Genomic DNA, 21,148 nt, shown 5'->3' with positions numbered 1-21,148 from the left:
GCTTGGAAAAACAAGCATTCTTTCATACTTTGAACTCTTCTTACTTAGAAGAAGAAGAGGCAAGAACAAAGATTTACATATGGAAACAAAATTTCCAACAAAAATGACAACTACAAATTCAGATTTTTTCTTTTTCCACTATATGTTAATCCACTAAATATAAAAATTTTGCTGGACCTCCTGAAGTTTGTTGAGGTAAATCTAGACAGAGAAATCTGGGCCTATGAGAATATGTGAGCAGTTCAACTTACTTGGAATTTAGTGTAATGGAGAATACACCAGAAAGAGATAATAGTGCTGTATAGTAAAGAAGATATCTCACATCTCAGATATTGTTGTAAAGACAATAAGGACTTCTGGGACAAGTTTAACACTACAGAGGCTACAGTAAAAAATATTACAGCATAGATCATGTATATCCGAGAGATACATTCATTATTAGTATGTGCTGAAATGCAAAAACAAGCAAACAAAAAAAACCAAACTGCAAATTTGTATTTATTATAGTTATATAATAAAATACAAAATTTTTATCTATTTTCAGTTACAGTCTAGAAATTATTAAACAAAAAAGTAAAAACATAAAGAATAAACATTTTTCTTCCAAATAACAGAAACATGAATATCACTAAAAAAGTACAACCAAAAACCTGTCTGTAACATTAATTAATAAGAATCTTCAATAGTTGGCTTTGCAAAACCTTTGTAATAGTCATTGCAAACAATATTGCCATGCTTAAAGCATGAATACTGTTCACAACACTTGCAAAAGTATTTTGATAAACAATCATTTTGGATGCATAGCACCTAGTACACTTTATTTCTGCTTGTCCAAGGAGCTGTATCTATGTTGTCATTAGAATTTTCTTCAATTTGTCTTTGAAATTGATGATGTTTCAGGTTTAAAGGCTTATGCACAACTGTAGAGATTTCTGAATGTTTTTTATTTGTTCTGACACTAACTGCATTACATTTCTAATAAATATTCTACACCTTATTTTTGCATTGTTGTTCAGCATGTGAATAGTCTGAGGACTTATTGCTGCAATGTTCAAAACTGTATACAATATAACCATAGACCATCTTCTGGTGTTCTTCACCACATTACATGTACCTATCATTTGGTCCACAGTGTTAAGTCCTGACTTCCTTTGGTTGTAATTTTTTATTACGTCAGGCTTTTGCAAACATAAATTTACAGAATCATTACAATGCATACTTGAAACTAAAATTACACTTTTTCCCTTTTGCATATATGAAATACAAGTGTGCAGTCTGTACCAAAAACAAATAAACTGGATTTTCCAGGCCTATTTCTAAAAGACATAAATTCATGGGGTAGTTGGGATTTATTCTTGTGAACAGCACCTACATATGAAAGTCACTTTTTTTTCAAGTTGGAGGTAAAATTTATATCAGTGAAGCAGTTATCTTCTGTAACATTATATCCTGATAAATAAATGGGTTCCAAAACTTTCTTGATTACTTTTGCTACTTTTTAGTAACCAAGTAAGGACCTTCAGGATGCTTACCAGCATATATTTCAAGATTTCCTGTGCAAAATACTTTTGAATCAAACATAGCAAACCATTTTTATGCCATAGTTACTGGGCTTGGATGAAATATATTGTCTGAACCCACATTTGCCTCTAAATCTAGGGAACATTTCATCTATTGTTACATTCTGTCTCATAGAGTAATTTACAATTTTCTGCAAATACTGAGGAAATGTCTCTCACAGGTGCTAATTTGTCCACTTTCAAGCGCACTAAGTGAGAAAGTTTCTCATCAAAACTGATGCCATTATGAATACATCAAAATCTCTGTAAAGATATCCTAAATTTGAAGAGTTCAATCCGACTACCACCCGTAGCCCATCAATCCTGCAAGTTTAGCTGATTGCTGCAATGTAAACCAGCTAGATATGAGAACTAAACATTCTTTCAATTCAGTTTCGTATGTTCAGTAACATCTCTTCTCAAGAAAAACAGGTTTAGATGTAATCAAAGTATTTATTTGCATATCATAAAATTAGATGTAAAATGCAATTTGTGATAAAGCAGATTCAAATTTCTTCAAGTTCTGTCTTGGCATTTTTTTGTGTGTTTGGCTGAACTAATGAAAATTGACACAAGATATCCTGTGGCTATTTTCTAATTTTCCTTCTTATTAGATTTTTTTCTTCCATTTTGATTCTTTGTCCTTTCTAAAAAAAACTCTTTTATCATTTTAATTGTCATTCTAATACAGTTGTCTCAATTTTTCCCTTTGCCTTCCTCCACCCATCTCACTCCCAGGTTCCACAGTCAATCCCCATACTGTTGTTGTGTCCATGGGTCATTCATACACATTCTTTGACTTGTCCCTTCCCCTTCTTTCCACCATTATTGCCTCACCCCTCTCCTCTGATTGCTGTGAGTCTGTTCCATGTTTGTGGTTATACTTTGTTCATTAGTTTATTATTTTCATTAGATTCCTGTGTAGGTGAGATCATATGGAATTTTTTTACACCAATTGGCTTATTTCACTTAGCATAATGCTCTCAAGTTCCACCCATGCTGTTGCAAAGGGTAAGAGTTCCTTCTTCCTTTATGTTGTGTAGTATTCTATCGTGTAAATGTACCACAGTTTTTCATCCATTCATTTACTGATGAGCACTTAGGCTGTTTCACCATTTGGCTATTGTAAATAGTGCTGACATGAACATAGTGTGCATAAGTTTTTGAATTGATGTTTTAGGATTCTTAGGGTGTAATCCCAGCAGTGAAATCACTAGGACAAAACGTAGTTTCACTTTTAGGTTGTTTTTTTTTTTATAGGAAATTCCACATGTTTTCCACAGTGGCTGCACGAGTCTGCATTCTCACAAACAGTGCACTAAGGCTCCCTTTTCTCCTCATCTTCATCAGCAGTTGTTTGTTGATTTATTAATGATAACCATTTTGGCAGGTGTGAGGTGATATCTCACTGGGGTTTTAATTTGCATTTCTCTGATGGTTAGTGATGTTTAGCACTTTTTAATATTTTGGGGTCCATGTGTATGTCTTCCTTGGAGAAGTGCCCATCAGATCCTTTGCCCATTTTTTAATTGGATTATTTGTCTTTCAGTGTTGAGTCATATGAGTTCTTTTTTATATTTTGGAGATCAAACCCTTTTCTAGTGTATAATTAGCATATGTATTCCCACATACAGTCAATTTCCTTTTCATTTTGATGATGGTGCCAAATCTGTGAAATATGCCATTGGTATTTTAATAGGAATTATATTAGATCTATAGATTACTTTGGGTAGTATGGACATTTTAATGATGTTAATTCTTCCAGTCCTGAACATGGTATATGCTTCCATTTATTGGTATCTTCCTTAATTTCTTCCTTCAATGTTCTATAATTTTACAAGTACAGGCTTTTACCTCCTTGGTTAAATTTATTCATAGGTATTTTATTTTTCTTTTTGCTATAGTAAATGGGATTTTCCCCCTAATTTCTCTTTCTGATATTTCATGGTTGGTGTGCAAAATACCATATATTTCTGAATATTGTATTTTATATCCTTCTGTGTTGCTAAATTCATTTTTTAGGTAGAGTGGTTTTTTGATGGAGACTATAGAGTGTTCTATGTACACTATCATGTCATCTGTTAATCATGACAGCTTTACTTTCTTTTCAATTTGGATGTTTTTTATTTCTTTTTCATGTCTGACCACTGCAGCTAGAACTTCCAGTACTATGTTGAATGAGAGTTGTGAAAGTGGACACCTTTGTCTTGTTTCTAATCTTAAGAGAAAACCTTTTAGTTTTTGCCCATTGAGTATGATGCTGACAGTGGGTTTGTTATATATTATGGCCACTTTGCTGAAAGTTTATATCATAAATGGGTGTTGGATTGTATCAAATGCTTTTTCTGCATCTATTAATGCGATTATGTGGTTTTTATCCTTTTGTTTGTTTGATGAATTGTATTTAATGGTTTGGAATATTGTACAAACCTTACATTCCAAAAATAAATTCCACTTGATCATGGTGTATAATCTTTTTGATTCATTGCTGTATTTGATATGCTAATATTTTGTTGAGGATATTAGCATCTATTTTCATCAGGGGATATTGGCCAATAATTTTCTTGTTTTTTAGTATCTTATCTAATTTGGAATTAGGATAATGCTGACCTAGTTAAGATCAGCTTGAGAACCTTCTTTCCTCTTAAAAGTTTTGAAATAGTTTCAGGAGGAGAGATGTTAGTTCTAGGAATGTTTGGCAAAATTCACCTGCGAAAACATCTGGCCCAGAACTTTTGTGTGTCGGAAGTTTTTTGATTACTGCTTCAATTTCACTAACTGCTGTCAGTCTATTTAGACTTTCTGCTTCTTGATTCAGTTCCAGAGAATTGTTTGTTTCCAGAAATTTGTCCATTTTGCCAAGGTTGTCCAATTTCTTGGCATATATTTGTTCATGCTAACTTCTTACAATCCTTTGTATTTCTGTGGCATTTTTTGTAACTTCTCTTTTATTTCTGAGTTTATTTGAGTCCTCTCTCTTTTTTTTCTTGATGAATCTGGTTAAAGGTTTGCCAACTTTGTTTATCTTTTCACAGAACCACCTCCTGGATTTATTGATCCTATGAATTGTTCTTACAGTATCTATGCCATTTAATTCTGCCCTAATCTTCATTGTTTCCTTCCTTCTATTCGCTCTGGGCATAGTTTGTAGTTATTCCTCCAGCTCTTGTAGATGTAAGTTTAGACTGTTTATTTGAGGTTATTCTACATTCTTTAGGTGGCCTATTTTGCTATGAACTTCCCTCAGTGTTGCCTTCATTGTGGCCCTTAGGTTTGGGGTTGTTGTGTGTTCATTTTCACTTGTTTCATGATAATATTTGATTTCTTCCTTGATCTTATCGTTGACCCTTTCATTATTTAATAACACATTATTCAGTGTCCAAGTTTTTAAATGTTTTTGATTTTTTTCCTTGAGGTTATTTTCTAGTTTCAATCCATTGCGATCTGAGCAAATGTTTGATATCATTTCAACTTTCTTATATTTGTTGAGACTTGTTTTTGTGCGTCCTACCATGTGGTCTATCCCTGTTAACGTCCCATGTGCATTTGAAAAGAAAGTATATTTTGCTTCATTGGAATTAACGTTTCTGCATATGTAAATTAAGTCCATTTGATCTAGAGCGTCATTCAGTAGCACAATATTCTTGTTGACTCTGTTTGGAAGATCTATCTGTTGTTGACAGGAGGGTGTTAAAATCCCCTATAATGACTGTGTTTCTTTCAATATCTTTCTTGAAGTCCTCCAAGTTTTTATTTACATATATGGTTGCTCATAAGTTGAGTTCATACATGTTTACAAGGTTTATATCCTCCTATTGGACAACTCCCTTAAGTATTAGGTAGTGACCTTATTTGTTTCTTATTATGGCTTTTGTTTTGAAGTCTATTTTGTCTGATATAAGTATTGCTACTTCAACTCTCTTTTCATGTCTGTTTGCTTGAGATATCGTTTTCCATCCCTCACGTCAACCTGTGTAGATCTTTTGTTCTTAGGTGGGTTTCTTGTAGACAGCATGTATGCAGGTCATGTTTTCTTATTCATTCACTATGCTATGTCTTTTGACTAGAGCATTTAATCCATTTACATTTATGGTTGTTTTTGATTGGTACTTATTCATTGCTATTTTCTATGTCTGTGCTTACTCTCTCTCTCTGTCTTTCTCTCTCTCTCTTCTTTTTTCTAATAGCAGGAGCCTCTTTAGTATCTCTTGCAGTGGTGGAGGTGTACTCATTTAGCCTTCTTTTGTCTGAGAATCTTTTTTTTTTTTTTTTTTTTGCTTTTCAGTTTAAATGAGAAACTTGCTAGATAAAGTAGTCTTGGTTGTAGCTAAATACACACCTAGTCATGAGCTTGAACCTATGTATCCAACATATGTAATGATATTTAATAAAATAGTTCATTTGCATCTTTGAGATCATCTGCTACCTCAGCTGAATAGGAAAGGTTTGTTCCCAGAAGCTGTAGATAGATTATTTTCAATATGTTTATTCATCAATTTAAAGATCAAAGAACCATCACATTTTAGAAATAGGAAAGTCTTGGAGATGTTATTCATTTTCTCAACTTATATAGGCAGAACTATATAGTGCTCAGGTTCCAGATACTCCATGACTTGTCCAGTGCTCCCCCCGCCCCCCGCCCCCAGCTGGTTACCATAGTTGGGGCTAGAATGCCTTCTGATTTCAGACATGTATTCCTTCTAATACCTTACTTTTCTACTTACTTCTTCCTTTTAAATTTTACACTTGCAGCATTTTTTCAAAAGTAGATATATTTATATGAATGTTGTCACTTTTTATTTTTTTATAATTCTGGTAAAATAAAATGTTAATAGTATAAATATTAAACTAAGATTCATTGTAGAATAATGTATGAATGCATTATTATTCACTGTAACCTAGTAAGTATGTTTGATATTTAAAGCACTCAACAGGTTCTAACCTGACTGTCTTTAAAATGTCTATCAATTTATGTTGCTTCTACCAGTCTAGGCCTATCATCTTGCTTATCCTCTAACTCTGTATCTTTCTAAATCTCTCTTTCTCTCTATAATCTACCTATCAATAGATTCTTCTACTGAATTATAAAACTGTATGAAAGCCTTCCTCATAACTATACCTACAGCCAAATCAAAATTCACACCTGGCAGTATTATCCTGCTATTCAGATCATTTGTATTAGTTTGTCTGAGTTTTTTTCTTTTTTTTCTATCACAGTGATGGATGAGGACATACCAGATCCTTCCTTCTCTTTCTCTTTCTTCCTCTCTTTCTTTCTTCTTTCTTTCTTTCTTTTCTTTCCTTCCTTCCTTCCTTCCTTCCTTCCTTCCTTCCTTCCTTCCTTCCTTCCTTCCTTCCTTTCCTTATGACCAGAGTAGCTTTTTTCCCATGTATTCTTTACTATCTCCTCTATGTTGTGAAAGGAGACCCAACTAATCTGGATGAGCAGAAATTTGGTTTCTTCCTGGTCCATGCTCTGAGATTGTATCAGTTTGGAAAAGAAAAGTGTCATAAGGTTATGCCCAGCTCACTTTTTCTTTGGCCCAAGAAAGAAGAAGAACACAGGTTTATTTGGTGAACTCTTCACAATATTTGTCTTGGAAGTTTATTTGAAATATACTCCAAATGACTATGTTCTGAAATAATTCTCCCAGGATGCTTTAGTATCACCAACATCAAATCATTTAGCAGCATAAAGTTTCTTCCCCTGGTGTCATTTCAACATTATGATGTTTTCAAGGCAACACATCAAATAAGGCTTAAACATCTCAGAATGCATTTTTTCAGTAGGGCTTCTTCAGTCTAAGAATCCCCAAGTTTAGGGAAAGAGAGGAGACCCTCACTTATCTATACTTATGAAGATATTACAACCTTCTATAAGCCCTTGTGAGTTCCATACTATGTGCCTCAAAGATATTCTGTCTGATTAATAACAAATTATCTTTCTGTAAAAATTTTCTGGCTACAGAAAAAAGTGAAGTAAATAAAAATCATCCAGCTTACTTTTTCACTCTGTCTCATACTTGCTTTGGTCTCTAATAGTTATCACTGTGCATTTGAGGCTGTGCCCATGTTCTTATTTTGCACAAACAACCAAAACATCATAAAAATCCAAGATTCATTTGAAGTATAAGGTTTAGAAAGAGATAGGAAGTTATGTTTAGATTTCTGGTGTAAACTTATTAAAATAGATTTTTATCAGACTATTATATTGGGATAATAAATAATTTGATTTAAAGATACCATGGTATATCATTTTTAAAAATGACTATGGTTTCTTACATATGTCAACACAGACAATGAGAGGTGAGATACAAAGTAATGGATAGGTTAGTGTTTGGACAGCTCTGTGTCTCACTCTAACAAGACTGACAAAATGAGGTGTGGTAGTAATGGAGAAGTATGGCAATTCATTTAGAATATAGTATTGGATAGTGGGCATGGCTACCACACACATTAATTCTAGAAAAATGGGTTACATATGCGAATAGATTTTTTATGTTTGTTTCTCTAATTAGAATGATAAAATCCTGGAATTGGAAGAGCAACTTAGCTAGGCTATTTAATGTCCAGTTAGTTATGTAAATGCTAATCTATGTGTTACCATTGATTTTAAGTTAATAAAATTATCCTCAATGATATGGGTGGATGTCTTCCATTCAGTTGAAAGGCTTGAAGGGCAAAACCAGAATTTCCCTGAAGAAGAATAAATTCTGTCTCAAGACTAAAGCACCAGCTTCTGTCTCTGCCCGAGACTCTCCAGCCCTCTGGCCCATCCTACAGATTTCAAATTTGCTTGCCTCTACAGTCCTATAAGCCAATTCCTTAAAATGAAGATCTCTGTGTCTGTGCATCCATCCACACATCCATCTATTCATTAATACATCTAGATAATCTATCTATGGGTCTACCTGCCCAAACCTATCAATCTAATTTCCTATCATTCATCTACCATCTGTCTATCTAACCAACTATCTATCATTTATCAATAGAGACTTTTACTGGTTCAATTTCCTATGAGAATCATAACTTATATTTCTATCCAGTCTGATTTCCTACCCAATGCAAAAATCTCTTTTACATATCTGACAAAAAGAGCTTTCAGTTTTTCCTTTGAGTATTTTTATTTATGGAAAGCACCACTTTGAGAGGTAGCCTTTTGCATTGTTGTATCAATGGAATAATCCCAATGTTCTACGTTTTAAGCTTTAAACTAAAATAACTAACTCCTGTTTAACTCTCCTATGGTCTTTAAAATTTATCTTAATATGCTTAGGGTCCCTTTTTTGTTCATTAGATATTATGATACCCAATAAACAAATTGGCATAAGTATGTAGTGTATTTCAGTACCACATAAACATACTTTCATCTTATAACAAAAGTTCTTTGAGGCTAAGGACTGTGAAGGACTATGCTGTATTCGTGTGCTTATCCTTGTGCATTTTTAGATACTCAAAATCACTGTTGAATTTTATGTCAATCTTGGGGTTAGTGAAATCTGTCATACTATTACTTGTTGGTTTTTTTTTCTTTCTTTCTAGCTTTGACTTCTAGTTAGAATACCACTCAAGTACCCGTATCCAGCCCCACACCATTTAAATCAATGTTTCTTGCACTGGTCCAGGTGCGTGAGTTTTCTAAGAGCTCCTCAGATGACAGTCGGCCTGAGCCAGGGTGAGCGTGCTCTGCCTTGGGACATCAGAGAACCTCCTCCTGCCTCTCCCCACAATGGCACTTTAATATCTGGAAGATATTTTTATATCTTCCTGTCTTTTCCCCAAATGAAACATTGTATTTGTAACAAACATTTATTAGTATTTATCTAGAACCTGCACTGTGTAGTTTATCATCTTCTGGGGCTTATATTAATGGATCAGAACCTTCATTAAATGTGGCATTCTCAGCATATAGTTTCTGTGAACCTTTCAGAGATTAACAGCCTCCCAACTGAGATTCAGAATTTATGAGACAAAAGCTCTGTTGTTATAGAATCAGATTTTATTTTTCTTGTTTGAAAGTGATACTCACAGTAGTTGACATTGGTTATTGTGTCCTAATTTACTGTTGAATAACTTTTAAAATACATTTCCTTTCTAATTGAATATTAGTCTGAGATTATTATACAAAAAAATGTACAGTATGAAATCTGAAACATCATGAATGGTTTCTGGCTCTACCAATTGGTAACCAACTGGTTCCCTAAGAAAAGCAGCAATAGTTGGTAGAGATTTGTTTCTCCTATCTGTAATAGGAGTGAATGCAGCAACATTATTGTGCATTATTAGTGAAGATTATAAATAGCATTTGTAAAGGATTTAGTACAGAATCTGGCATTTGGAAGGTGACCATTAAATTAGATCTATCATCACATCATACATGGATTTAAAACAGCTATACCTCTTCTATTTCAACCTCCAATGAACTATGCTATAACGGTTTTCTACCAATAACTGAAGTATTAGTGAATTAAGTTTTGATATTATGCTGTTTGGAAGGTAGAGAGGTCTACACAGACTGTAAGCACCTACTTTGCAGAACTCGTCTGACACTTTCTGGCTATTTCAGACACACTTGGGTTTTGTATCTATCCCAGACAGTGCTGGGAAACCCAGCAGAGACTAGTGCTCAGGCTGATTTTGTACTTCTTGCACTATTAGATTAGAATCACAAAGTATGGGGTTAAGGGTGGATTAAGTACAAAACCAGAGTCTGCAAGGAAACAAAAGCAGGCACAGGTTCCCCATCTACTACATGACAAAAAGGCATGGTGGCAGCTAGGACATTTTGCTTGATTCCCGAATTTGGGTTAATGTTTCAAAAAAGGGATAATTTATCTCTGTGAGTTTCATTTTCTTTTGGGAGGGGGGATGAGAATTAAAAGTATAAATAGGACAACCTCGTATGTGAGGCAATATTCAGATGATTTTGATTCCTGGCAGCAGAAACTGAAAGATAGCTTTTTATAGGTGTTGCTGGAAAAGAACTCAGGTTCTCAGGGGATGTTCTTCTGGGGAAGAAAGTCACTGTTTCTACTGAAATATTTATTGGATAAATTCACTCTATTTGGAGCACAAAAGCCTGAGTTTCCAGCCAGTCAGGCAACCCAGAGTGAGCTTTTGGGGATCTATACGTTGAAAAAAAAGAAAAAAAAGAGTTAATAAAAATGACATCTTAAATTTCCTGAATATCTTAAGTGAAGCATTAAAAAATGTGTGGCTTGCACAGGGATTGCCCTGAATATATGGCATCTATCAATATGTTGAAAAGATATGGTGTATATATTAAAGCATATTATAATATAAATAATAGATTTTATTTCAAAGCAGCTACTAGCACACTTGCCATTTCATCAAGACTCCACCATGCTTTCCTTTATATCTGTGTTTGTATAAATCGCTACCTCTTTTTGAAATAATATAATTACATGACTCAAGTAAAAGTCATATAAAATCATTTATACAAAGAAATTTTTTTTTTTGGCCAAGCATTTTGAAAGTATAAAATTTATTTTGAAATAATTATATATTTATTTATATATAGTTATAAGAAATAATGCAGAGGAATCCTGTGAATACTTTACCCAGTTTCTCTAAATGATAACTTCTTCCAAAACTATAGTAATTGTGTAGTTTTTAATATAAGCTAATCTTATTGGAATGTTGAAGACATTTTTTGTTTTGCAGGCAGTTCTGTTTACCTACTTGGTTTAACCAAGATATTGAAACCTAGTTTTTGATCATCACTGTAATAAAATCCTCATTCTCTTTGCTTTAATGACTATTTTACCCATTGGCCTCTGTCTTACTTAAAATAACTTTTTAATTTAATCTTTATTGTATTATTTTCCTTTATCATTTAGTCCATTTTCACTCCTCTCCCTGAGTACTATTACCCTCTCATCTCCACTTACCAGTAGAAATAACCATTTTTATAATTGTAGGATTTTATCATGCTTCCATTGTTTCTAAGGCAAATGCAAACAAATAAATTTATCTATGTTCTTATATATACAGAATTCTAGCATATGAGAAACAACATATTGCATACAGTGTTCTGATGAAAATTTTGATAAATTTTTACAGCATTCCCACTGGGAGTAGATGTGAGGAGGAAGTGAGAATATGAGGGATTGTTTTTCTTTAATACTGGCTTATTTTTTTAAATTCTCTATCAGTGGCCTTACTCTCTCTTTTCCATGATTATCTTTAGTATTCTCCCTGACTGACCTTGCTATAAATTGTGATCACTTCTCTCCTCTTGTGCCTAACACCATGCTGGGATCATGGAAGGAGAAAATAACAATGTGGTAGTTGAATGAGTGACAAAAACATTAAATACCCCAGGGCCTGAGACATGGGGTCTTTGTGAGGCACGCCACAACACTTCTATCAAAGCATCTCTTTCTGTTGCAAATTGATGTCTTTAAGAATTTTATTAGTCTTGTGAGTGTGGGGAGGGCTCTGCCTGAAGGGCCCACCCAGCAGCCATGGATGAGAATAAGTCTACCAAGACAAGATCTGTTTGGGGAGAAAAGGTGGCCGATCTCTCAAAGGACAAGGGCAAACAGCCTGTTCCTCAATGGGCTTTTATTGGGTTTAATTTGCATAGGAATACAGACTGCATACATAAAGATCATCAATTATTGTCAGGAAGAAATGATCAAACAATAGATAACATTCAGAGAACTCCGAGGGCTTAGTTTGAGTTAGGATTACACAGCTAAAGGGCACTAAAACTTTGGGGAAACAAACTCATTTCATACTTGAACCCTTATCATTTAAATTGAGGGTATTAGTGAAGTAGGTTACACAGGATTTTATGCATTCCTTCTTAGTCCTGCTCATCCCAGGGAACTTGCCCTTTCCAGCATGGAGCTGTACCCACCTCCAGCATTGTTCAGGCTTAAGTCTGGCAGGGGAAGTAAGGTGCAGGGAAAGTAAGGCAGCCAAGAGGTTAAGAGACTTCTTGAAGACAGTATGAGGACTCAGGCTATGTCAAAGCTGAGGGATGAAGGTCCATTGCCCCCTTTTTCTATAGCCCACAAGTCCTTCCCTGAGGATCCCTTTGTGAATGTGCCTGTCTTAGGTCATCCCTCCTTTGAGGAATCTTACCCATCATTGTATAACCAGTCATTTCCCCGGGGCCAAGCAGGATGAAGAGAAAGGGGGCAGAGACAGCACCCCTACAAAGAGGATAAGTTTTGTCTCCTCAGTGGCTTTTAGGCCCAAGGTCTTTTTACTCAGCCGTAGAGATGGGGATTACTGCTCCTGAAACCAGGAAGGGCAGTACCCAACATGTGGGGATAGTGTTTTAATGTGTCAAAGCAGTATGAAAAAATGCATTATTTTTTGTAATGAGACATTTTCAGGTGCTCATAACACACTGCAAGTTTTACCAGAGCACATGCAATTAGTTGCTTGTTCACCTCTAAGAAATATAATATTTGAAGAATTTTTTATTTTCATGTGACTTGCAAGGTGTAAACAAATAAGTCTTGGAGATCTAATGTAAAATATAATAAATATAGAAAAAGTATTGTACTATAATCATCAAGCTTGTTAAGAGACTAATCTTAATTATTCCCACCACAAAAAATAAATGACAATTATGTGATAATAGAGGTACTATCAATAGAATGGTAATCATATTGCAGTACATAAATGTAGCAAATAAATATGTTGCACACCTTAATTTTATAAAGTTTGGTATGTTAAACATATATTTCCTTAATATTTATTCATTATGTATAATTTTTAATTTTTATCATCTATGCTATTACAGTTGTCCCAATTTTCCCCTTTTGTGTCCCTCCACTAGGCACCCCCCACCCAACTCCCTCAGGCAATCCCTACACAATAGTTCATGTCCATGGGACCTGCATATATATTCCTTGGCTACTCTATTCCTTGTGCTATACTACTATACATCTCTATGACTATTCTGTAACTATCAATTTGTACTTTTTAATCACTTTGTTTTTTTGCCTAACCCCCTGAACTCCCAACCCATCAAAATGTTCATTGTATCTATGATTCTATTTCTGTTCTGATTGTTTGTTTATTTTTTAGATTCAATTGTTAATAGATATGCATTTATTGCCATTTTATTGCTCATATTTCTTGTCTTCTTCTTCTTAAAGAAGACCCTTTTAGAAAATTATTTATTTTGACTGCTGGTCAAGTACAGCTTTCTGTCTTTTACTCCCATCCCAGACCACTCTCAGCCCTCCCCACCTTCCTCCCATTCCCCACCCCCCGCCAGTTTTTGTCCATGCATCCTATATACTTATTCCTGTAAACCTTTCTTCCCCTTTTCCTCTGAAATTTCCTTCCTCCTCCCCTATGGTCCCTGTCAGCCTACTCTCTATTTCAGTGTCTTTGGTTATATTTGGCTTGCTTGTTTGTTTTGTTGTTTAGCTTCCTGTTAAAGGTGAGATCATATGGTATTTGTCTTTCCCCACCTGGCTTATTTCACTCAACATAATGCTTTCCAGTTCCATCTATGCTGTTGCAACGGGTAGGAGCTCCTTCTTTCTTTCTGCTGCATAGAAATTCATTGTGTAAATGTACCATAGTTTTTGGATACATGAATTTACTGATGAGCACCTAGGTTGCTTCCAACCCTTGGCTATTGTAAATTGTGCTGCTATGAACATGAGGGTGCATAAGTCCTTTTGGATTAGTGTTTCAGGGTTCTTAGGATATAATCCTAGCAGTGGAATTGCTGGGTCAAAAGGCAAATCCATTTTTAGTTTTCTGAGAATATTCTATACTGTCTTCCATAGTGGTTGTAACAGTCTGCAATCCCACCAACAGTGAACTAGGGTCCCCTTAAAGAAGACCCTTTAACATTTCATATAATACTGATTTGGCAGTGAAGAACTCCTTTAGCTGATGTGTTTACTTTAACTGGGTGATTTCTGATTCTGGTCAAATAAAGATAAACCTTGAAAACAGGATTTTTGAGGCAACTACCAAACACCTCAAATAATAAAGGTTATGTGGGAACTGGGTTTTGGAGAAGCTCTAAATCCTTCTTCAGAGGCTGTGAAAGTTCTGACTTTCATTGTGATTTAGGGGCTATTAGTTTTCAAGGCTATCATAATTTAGAGATCTGGATTATATTAGGGTAATTAGTACAGCACAAAGCTCCCTCTTCTTATCACGATGCAGCTGTTTTTTTCTTGAATAATCACTTTTCGGTGTTGCAAGCTTTTTTTTTTTATTTCCGGAGTTCATAAATAGATGATTTTGACAATTTCTACCAGTGTTCTCATTGCTATGGATGAGAGAATTTTTGGAGATCATTATTCACCATTTATAGTGACCACTTTCTTTCTTAATATATGTATTTGTTTTCTTATTTTCCAATTTGACTCATTCAAGCCTTATTAGACAAAAACTCATTCTTTCTCTCACCACTGTTATCAGATGCAATACTTCACTGATAAAATAAATGAAATCTGGAGGTGCTAAATTATATACATATGTAATTACATTACCACTTACCCTGCTTTTTTAATGGAAGAAATGATATCTGTTTTATTGAAGTCTAATACACTCTCCTGTGCTATAAATCTTATCGCTTTCATACTCCAGAATTTCATTCTTTCAAAATTATTCTGTCATTTGAATTATCGTGTATCCCTTCTCTACTATGTAATAACCAAGGATCTGCAACTATGTTGTAATATATTCTTTATTAAAATTCCAACCTATCAATTTTACTCTTAGGTACACATCCAAGAGAAATTAAAAACATGTCCACACAAAAACTTGTATGTGAGTATTCCTAGCAGCATCATGATAGCCCGAAATGAAAACAATCTAAACATGCATCACTTGTTATAGCCATACAATGGAATATTATCTATCCTGAATAGGTGAAGAAGTACTAACATACACTACAACATAGATGAACTTTGAAAATATTATGAAACAGAAAGAAGCCAGACAGAAAAGGACATATATTTTATGATTCCATTTATATAAAATGTCCAAAATAGGCAAATTCATGAGGACAGGAAGCAGATAAGTGATTGCTGTGGGGTAAGGGGAAATGGGGAACAACTATTTAATGGGTGCAGGGATTCTTCTGAGGATGTTTAAAATTTCTGTAATTACAAGTAGTAGCTGCATAACATTGTGAATATTATACTGTAAGCCATTCTAAAATGGTTAAAATACTGAGTGTTATATGAATTTCACAGCAGTTAAAAATAAAGCAAAATTTCTTTTTTTTTTTTGACCCTTACCCCAGACCTGTCCCCTGATTTTAAAGAAAGGGAATGAAAGGGAGGGAGGGAGGGAGGGAGAGAGGAAAAAAAAAACACTGATGTGAGAGAGAAATATCCATAGGTTTCCTCTTGTAAGAGCCCCCACTAGGTATCAAACCCAGAAAAACCTGGGTATGTACCCTGAATACAATCTTCTGGTATACAGGATGACGATACTAAAACAATGCTTTTGCCCTGAACAAGCTGGTCAGGGCAACAAACTTTCTTCTTGAAAAAAATTATTTTCCCCTCCTTTGACCACTCATTTTTCTACTTTTTCTCTTTCCTTACTACTAACTGAATTATTACTCTACTCATCTTTTTTGCTTACAGTTCACAGATTTGCTGTTTTTAACTCTCCCCATTTTCTTAATTCCAATTTCCAAGAAAGGAGCCTTTCTTGAGCTGTGTCATCTCTGGGGGCTGACAGGGGTCAGAAGGTCTTGAATGAACACAAGCAGGGGTGAATTGAATTATCACTAAAAGCAGGGACGAATTTTACAGATTCATGTCTGGAAGACCCATAATCAGCAATAACTTGACATATCAATTATCCTTAATATCAGTAATAATTTAATAATTTCTAAATTATATAAAATAAAAAAGGGAAAGGCAAAAGAAGCTTGTGCCATCTTGCATTTGTGATGCATAGGATCATCAAGACAAAAACAATACCATTCCAATGCCCTCCTAGATCCAGGCTTAAACTCTTTTTAAGTGGAATAATCTCTGAGAAGACTGAGCAGTGGGCCTTCAACTGCAACTTTAGATTTTATATGTGGGTTATTTAGAACTGTATCCCCAATGTCCAAACCTCTTAAACTAAAGTGAAATCACAGATAATTTTAACTTTTTCTACCACTTTTTACCTTAGCAATGAGACATAAGAGTCTCTATTCTCTAGGAAAAATATATAATATTATCCAATCATCACTATCTGTACTATATCCAGTATTACAATGAAAGGATATAAATGATATGAAGAAACAACATGGAGCATATATTTAAGCAGAATTTATGCCACACAAACCAACACAGAGATGACTTGTATATTAGATGTAGCAGACAACTTTACAGTAGCTATTATTTTTTTAAAGATTTTATTTATTTATCTTTAGAGGGGAGAGAAAGAGAGAAGGAGAGAAGTATCAATGTATGGTTGCCTCTCATTAGCCCCCTGCTGGGAACTGGCCTGCAACCCACACATGTGCCCTGACTGGGAATCAAACCGCGATCATGCGGTTCGCAGGCCCGCGCTCAATCCACTGAGCTATGCCAGCCAGGGCCAGTAGCAATTATTAATCTCCTTAAAGAGTCACAGGAAAGTGTAGAAAATGAGTGAATAAATGTGGATATGGAAACCGTAAAAAAAGCAATATAAATTCTGAATCTGAAAAATATAAAATAACTGAAACCTAAAACTGAAAGATTTGACAGGAGAGTGACAACCATGGAAGAAAGAATTAGTGTAAATACAGGTAAAATAAATGCTAAAAATTGAGGCAAAAAGAATAGAAAGATAGCAACAATAACAACAAAACACTTTGAATTGAGTCAGTATGGAGGACAGTATTAAGCCTAATATATGTGTAATTTGAATCCCAGAAAGGGTAGAGCGACGGTGGAAAACATATTGAAAAAATATTGACCTAGACCTACTCAATTTGATGAAAACCTTAATTCACAAATCACAAATGGAATAAATGTTCAGAAATCCACACCTAGGCACATCATTATCAAGTTACAGTGCACTAGATAAAAGAGTAGATTTTAACACTATTTAGGGTCATTGGTTATTTATTCTACACAGGGAAACAACAATTAGAATAATCATTAAATTTTTATTTAACACTTCAAGCTAGAAAACAATGGAGTGATATCCATCAAGAGAGAACTAGCTGTGTCTTTGAGAAATTATTAATTAAGTAAGCCAAACTTACTTAACAACCGAAGGAAGACTTTCAAATATTGTTTAAGAATTAGAGGTGAGATGGCAGGTAAATTTCAGGAAGTAGAGCAGAGACACAAGTGGAGAGTCAAGAAACAGTGATGAGGTACAGAAACAATTAACGAGGTGAAGGATAAGTTAATGACAGGGAGTTTAAAGCACCCAGAATGCAGACTTACACATATACAAATGCTTTTTGACAAAAGTATCAATATAATTCATTGGGGAAAGAAATCTTTTAAACAGATGGCAGTGGACTAATTGACTATCTGTATGAAGAAAGTTGAACCATGACTTATACCTCTTATTATACAGAAAATTACTGTATAAAAAGTAACTAAAGATAGATAATAGACCTTTAGGTAGAAGCTAAAGTTATGAAGTTCATAGAAGAAAACACAGAATATCACTGCAGTGTGAAATGTGACTTCAGATTTGAAAGAATGCAAAAGCACTGAACTGCTCTTTATCAAAATTAAATATATATCCACCTATGAACCAAAAGTTTCACTCCTGGTATTTACTCAAAAGATATAGAAGCACAGAATGACATGTGTAAAATGTTTATAACACTCCATTTATTATACAAAAAAACTGAGAATTTCCTTGTTTCTAACAACTAGAGAAAAATAAAGAGATGGATATAATGATAAAAACATATCATTCAGCATTGGAAAGAAGTAACAAACAAAAAGGAATAAATACATGCAATGACATGAATGAATTAGAAAAAAAGTGTCTCCTTCAAACCCTCATCCTTGATTGTATTTCTAATTTTCATAAAGTAAAAGAATTAGGTAAGTGGATTTTATTTTATTGTAAAATTTTCTGCATATTTTAAAAATACATATGCTACAGAGTATTGTTTTTGTCATGTTGAGATACACACACAAAACATGCAAACTTTGCTTGCTACTACATAAAAGAAACAAATAAATGATCTCAGTTTTAACAGGAACCTAAACAGCAAAACAAACAAATAAGCAAAATATAACCAAAGACACTGAAATAGAGAACAGGCTGACAGTGACCAGAGAGGGGAGGGAATTTCAGGGGAAAAGAGGAAGGGTTTACAGGAACAAGTATAAGGGACACGTGGACAAAAACTAAGGGGAGTGGAAATGGGAAGGAGGGAGGGAGGACTGGGGGAGTGGGCTGGGATTGGAGTAAAAGACAGAAAACTGTACTTGAACAACAACTAAAATTAAATTAAAAACCCTGTTTTTTAACCATATTTTTTGGTGATCAGAAAGTAATGTTTCAATAGAAGACAAGCAACCCAATTAAAAAATGGGCAAAGGACTTGAACAGACACTTCTCCCAGGAGGACATACAGAGGATCCAGAGACACATGAAAGCATGCTCAGTATTGCTAGCTATCAAAGAGATGCAAATAAACCCACAATGAGATATCACTTCATACTGGTCAGAATGGCCATGATAAACAAAGCAACAAACAACAAGTGTTGGAGGGGTTGTGGAGAAAAAGAAAGCTTAGTGCACTTTTGGTGGGATTGTACACTGGTACAACCACTATAGAAAACAGTATGGAATTTTCTCAGAAAACTAAAAATGGATCTGCCTTTTGACCCAGCAATTCCACTGCTAAGATTATATCCTAAAACCCGGAAACACTAATCCAAAAGAACCTATGCACCCCCATGTTCATAGCAGCACAATTTACAAGAGCCAAATGTTGGAAGCAACCTAGGTGCCCATCAGTAAATGAATGGATCCAAAAACTATGGTACGTTTACACAATGAATTTCTACGCAGCAGAAAGAAAGAAGGAGCTCTTACCCTTTGTGACAGCATGGATGGAATTTGAAAGCATTATGCTAAGTGAAATAAGCCAGGTGGTGAAAGACAAATACCATATGACCTCACCTTTAACAGGAACCTAAATAACAAAAAAAAAAAAAAAAACCAAGAAAGAAAATATAACCAAACACACTGAAATAGAGAACAGCCTGACAGTTACCAGAAAGCAGAGGGGAGAGAATTTCAGGGGAAAGGGGGAAGGGTTTATAGCAACAAGTATAAAGGACACATGGACAAAAGCTATTGAGGGGTGGATATGGGAGGAAGGTGGGGAGGGCTGGGTGGGTTGGTTTAGATGGGAGTAAAAAGACAGAAACTTGTACTTGAACAACAATTAATTAAAAAAATAAAATAATAATTTTAATGATAATTTTGTGGCCTTATACACAGGTTCTATTTTTTTATTTTTTAAATATTTTATTTATTTATCTTTAGAGGGGAAGGGAAGGAGAGAGGAAGAGAAACATCAATGTATGGTTGCTTCTCGTGCATCCCCTGCTGGGAACTGGCCCCTGCCGGGAACTGGCCTGCAACCCATGCATGTGCCCTGACTGGGAATCGAACCGCGATTGGTTCACAGGCCTGTGCTCAATCCACTGAGCTACACCAGCCAGGGCACAGGTTTTATTTTTTTGATTTTGTTTTAGGAAATTAGAGGTTGGTGTGGTAATACAATGCAATATAATTTTTTAATGTAGTGGAAACAAGTTATAGTTTTTTGAAAAAATATATAATTTTTATAAGCAGTTTACTATTAGGCAAGAGATTGCTGTAGTTGATTCAACCTTCATGTGTCCCTATTTGATCCCATGAAGTGTCTCTAAGAAGTCTCCATGAGGGGGACATGTACAAGTAAGTAATAATGCCACAGACATCCAAGTAACAGATTTCCTTTTTAACATACCTCTCTTTTTTCTCAAATACCAAAGCAGCAGTTTCTTCTGAATTAGGGTATGTGAATATATAGGTTATCTCTTTCACCTTCCATAACTCTGCAGTATTGTGCTTATGCCATGTTGTTGCTTGCCGTATGAAGCTAGAGAGAAGATGTGTCAGGAGAACAAAGCTGACCTGGCTATCACTGAGTGAGAGCTTGCCTTAGATTAATTGTTGTTCCAGTTACCGGGAGAAAGAGTATCACCCTGATTTTTTATTTTGTTCTTCACCTCTCATTATGCACAACTACCTGACTATGATAGTTCATCAGGATAAATTATTTCATGAGTGCTATGTGATACTAATATGTATATAATGGGGTGCCAATATTCATATAAGAGAAATCCAATTTTATACAGGGGAAGCTAAATTGATTTCCATGGAGAAGCTAGCTAAAAAAAACCCTGATAGCCCTTGTCATTTTAAACATATGCTTTAAAGTGCTACAAACTATAATAAATATGTCAAAGAAATGAGTTTTAAAATCTCTTTTCCCCAGTTTCAGGGACAATTTCTTAAGCATTTCATAAAGTCCTTTGGTCTGCTCCATGTTACATGTTGGTGGGTTTTTATATGGCTCCATAAACCTTAAATTGACATGTGAACTA

This window comes from Sturnira hondurensis, unplaced genomic scaffold (genome assembly GCF_014824575.4).
Source record: "Sturnira hondurensis isolate 20B ecotype Veracruz unplaced genomic scaffold, ASM1482457v3 Scaffold0012012, whole genome shotgun sequence".
NCBI lineage: Eukaryota > Metazoa > Chordata > Mammalia > Chiroptera > Phyllostomidae > Sturnira > Sturnira hondurensis.
Note: the sequence above shows the minus strand (reverse complement) of the source record.